This window comes from Zingiber officinale, chromosome 5B, assembly GCF_018446385.1.
Source record: "Zingiber officinale cultivar Zhangliang chromosome 5B, Zo_v1.1, whole genome shotgun sequence".
Classification (NCBI taxonomy): Eukaryota; Viridiplantae; Streptophyta; class Magnoliopsida; order Zingiberales; family Zingiberaceae; genus Zingiber; species Zingiber officinale.
In genome coordinates this window covers 34,729,947-34,734,387 of record NC_055995.1, presented here as the reverse complement: position 1 = coordinate 34,734,387, position 4,441 = coordinate 34,729,947, and the positions used below count along the sequence as shown (strand labels likewise).

The 4,441-nt window shown below is 35.9% G+C and overlaps 1 non-coding gene across 1 annotated transcript; it reads left to right on the top strand.

The window, feature by feature from the left end:
• Positions 1 to 2,556: 2,556 nt before the first annotated feature.
• LOC121988102 lies at positions 2,557 to 2,662 on the top strand. Its single transcript, XR_006113862.1, has one exon. It is a non-coding gene; the product is annotated as a small nucleolar RNA R71 (small nucleolar RNA).
• Positions 2,663 to 4,441: the final 1,779 nt, after the last annotated feature.

Here is a 4,441-nt window from a genome sequence, read left to right as displayed (position 1 = left end):
TACACGGCTAAGGACTTCCTGGTCACTGGAAATCTCATATGGTCGTGTGGTGTACACGTCCAGGGCTCCATCTGGCTTCAAATCTTTACACGACCGTGTGAGGTTCACACGGCCGTGGCAACTTCCATCTCTGCTGCATCCACACGGCCAAGGAACTTCACACGGCCTGGGCAACCCCCCATGGCAGGGCCGTGTGAGGTACAAGAATGGTGCCTTCCTCCTTTGCTTCGCTTGTGGATTTGGCCTTAAACATGAAACCTTCACCAATTTCGACTCCTGTGTACAGAAAATGCACAAAAGCATATCTCCGAACAAAAATAGTAAATATGCTAAAAGGAAAGCTGGAAGTATAAAAATACGTAGACAAAGCATGTGCAAAATATGTGAATGTGCGTCAAAACATGCTAAACAAGTGTATACAATCTACGCACATCACACCCCCAGACTTAAACCTTTGCTTGTCCTCAAGCAAAATGCTGTAATCTAAATTCATATGCTCTACAATGCTCTCATATCCCTAATGCATTCTCCTAACTCTATCAAATGGTTTCATTAGTAAGCATGATCATGAAAACAAGTTAAGTTTGGCTCAAGCATAAGTACCCTGTGCAAAGTGCAAATAAAACAACTCAAAACTCTTCAAGTTTCAATCTATGTCCTAGTCAAGTCATCATCAAGTTTGAATTCCTAATATTTCCAGTGATAGACAAGTAACCAGTGATAGGCACTTACTTGCCACACACTTGGTTCATATTTCTCAATCAACCCAAGGTCTCAAAGGTGTGCTCAATCTCAAGAGAAGTTAAGCAGTCATTTCCCCAGTAACCTAACTCGATCTCAAAGGGGTGACTAGCTAGATTCCACTCACGACAACTATTTTTTTATATCCCTTATTCACTTTTTTCTTTGCTTTTTTTCACACTCTTTTTTTCATAAGTATTTGCATTGTGCAAATCTTATTCACAAGTGTACTTTTAGCACAAATGTTGGGATATTTTGATTTTTCCAAATGAGCTTACATGAGTTGAGCCTCATCCAGTAACCAAAATGAAGTTTGAGAAATCACCATGGAAACCAAGTACTAAACAAACAAGATGAATCATGACTATTTCAATGATATCAATCATTCAAGCATCAAGTATAGGTGTAGTGAAGATAAGATCCTTAAGGTCAAGCCAAGACTAAAACTCATCTCCCTATTAAGATAGAGCCATAACCATATTAAGATAAGTAGAATAAGAAATAAAAACTGAACCACATCCAACAAAGCCAATAATAGGTACCTCTATAAAATTTTCCAAAAGATCACAAGAAGTACTAACCTTGCTTTGCTGAGAAATACCTGAAATTTCTAAACATGTAGATATGACTTCCTCTGAATCAAATGATGGTTCTAGCTCTGGCTCAGGTGTTGATGATATCAATGATGGTGATTCTTGAGACTCTGCTATATCTATATGAGTCCCTACACATTGGTTCACAACATGCTCAATCCTTGCAACTCTTACAACATCTAAGGATTGTGTGGAGAAAGGAGGTGATTCTTGAGATGCTGCTTCCATAACACAGCTCCCTACACATTGTTCCATATCAACATCATCAACACAAACATCAAAAAGCAAACCCACATCAATATCCTCAATAGGAGAATCAACTATAGGAGGATCAATAATTTCACTTATAGTTTTAAATTAATCTACCACATCACATTCATCATCTAAAAATTTAATGTCACTACAACACCCTATAAAATTTGGAGGTAGATCTAAAAACTTATTTACCACTGCTTTATCTTCACAATCCTCATCTGAAGAGTCTTCATCTTTATACAAATTCAAAAATCTACACTCAACCTTACCAGTGTCACAGAATTTTTTAAAGTCATAGTTCTCATTGACCCCCACTAACCTTTGTGGAAAAGGAACCCTTAGTGAAGGTCTTGGGAAAGGTACTTCTAATTTTCCATATTCCCTTTTAGCTTGTGGAGGAGATTCAACTTGCTTATCTAGTGTTGGTATGATCAATCGTTGAGGGAAAGGTACTTGTGGCATTTGGGAACCTCCTGGAATAATGGAACTGAGTTCATGTGGTCTTTTATTGTTCTTCTCCTCAATTCTAAACATGTCATTCTTCAGAAGTTCTTCATGATTTTTTCCAATTCTCAACCCAACATCATCACACTTTTCACTAGATCTTATTTGTGAAGGAGGGGGTTCTTCTTTAAACCAATTTGAAACAATACTTTCAATCTTTGCCCATAAATGTTTGAACTCCCCGTTTTGTGACTTGTGATTTTCAAAACTCATAGATGGTTGAGTTACAATTTGTTTGACAGGCTCTATAGCATTTATGGCTTGCACTCCTTGAATGTTTGAGGGAGATTTCATCCAACTTATATTTGACCATTCTTGGAGGTTCAATGTCACTTGATCAATTAACATATATGCTTCATCTACACTTTTGTCCATAAAAGAACCTCCAGCTGATGAATACAATAAACTCTTGTCTGAGAAAGAAATTCCCCCATAGAATATGTGCAGGATCAACCATTTTTCAAAACCATGATAAGCGCACTGTCTTAGAAGACTCTTGAATCTATCCCATGCTTCAAATAATGATTCTCCATATGCCTGAGCAAAATTTGTTATGCAATTCCTCATATACACTGTTCTGCTTGGAGGGAAAAAATGATTCAAAAATTGCTTCTCCAATTGTTCCCAACTTGTGATGCTTTGAGGATAGAGAGAATATAACCAAGTCCTTATTTTATCCTTGATACTGAAAGGAAATGTCATCAATCAAACTGCATCTGCTGACACTCCTTCACATTTCACCATATCACAAATCTCTAAAAATGTTTCAAGATGCAGATAAGGACTTTTTGATACTTCTCCTCCAAATTTGTGACCTTGTGTCATAAAAATTAACTCTGGATCTAGTTGGAAACTTTCTGCTTCAATTTGAGGTTGCACAATGGGAGATAAAAATCTTACAGAAAAGGGCGTTGAAAAATTTCTCATGGGCCTGCTTGACATGTTAATGCTCATGGATATTCAAGAAAAAAATTATAAAATGAAGAATCAAAGACAAGAAATAAAATGCAATATGAAACGCAAGAAAGAAAATGCATAATTTAAATTGCAAGAAAGAAAGTGCATAATGAAAACAAGAAAGAAAAGATAAAAGAAAAAAGAAAAATGTCTAGAATAATTCATATGCTAAAGATTGTAAGATATGTTAACAAAAGAAAAGAAGAAAGAATCTAGATCAAAAGAGAAAATAGAGAAAAGTTAGATTAGAGTGCTAGAAATCAAGAATACAAAGTTAGAATTAGAATTAGAATTGCAACAAAAAGAATTGTCAAGAATTAAAAAGATATGCAAATGATGAAAACAGAATTCTAAAGATTAGTTTCAATTATGCTAATGAAAAGAAAAGAAAAGTTATGTTTAGTCTAACTCAATTGATAATCCCTAATGTTATAGCGCAGTCTCCGGCAACGGCACCAAAAACTTGTTGACCTCCGCAAGTGTCCGGATATGTCGTAAGTAATAATAAAATATATCGAATCCATAGGGACTGGAATAAGCACTAAAGATGTCTCAAAGCGAGTTAGGTAAACAACCAATCAATTGATTTACAAAGTCTAAGTGTAACTATGAAAGGTAAACAAAGAAATAAAAGAATAAGAAACAAGAATAAGGGCAATGATAAAGGTATGTTCTAGGAGTTTTGGTTTATTTGTAATGTTATTCAATGTAATGATCTACCAAATCTTATTTCTCAATTGTCCATCATTTGTAGAAGGTTTCTGGTTCCCTCTTGCAATAGACAACCAGCCTAGGACTGAAATATATCTAAATGCGATCAATTAGGAATGAACCCTATGTTGTCCTTACACGGGCTTGCCTGTCACGTGCGTCCCTCAGAAAATCAACATAGAAATCCACTACTTCTCAACCTCATTAAGATATAAAGATTAATACATTCAATCTATCCTACCCTCTTAAAATACCTAATTTCTCTCTCAAGATTACCTCTCAAACGTCCTTACATGGGCATGTTCCTGTCACGAACGTCCCTCGGAAAATCGAATGAGAAGCAATCCATACAAGATCCACAAGATATTCAAACATTCAATCAAGCATGGTAATTAAGCCCTAATCACAACAATCCACACAAGAAAGAATAGATACAAAACAGGGCAAAATCATAGAAATAGGAATCTTGGCAAATCCACAAGAGTTTACATCAAATATTCATTACAAATACTCCCTCCATCCTAGAACAAGAGATCTAATCCATGGAACAAGGAAAGAATCCCAAAGAATAGGAAAAGACAAACATCTTGATCCCAAATCCAAGACAGAAAGGGAAGAAAAGCTTATCTACAATGAAGAACCGTCTTCTGATCCAATCCTTGTTCTCCCGGAGTCGAAGC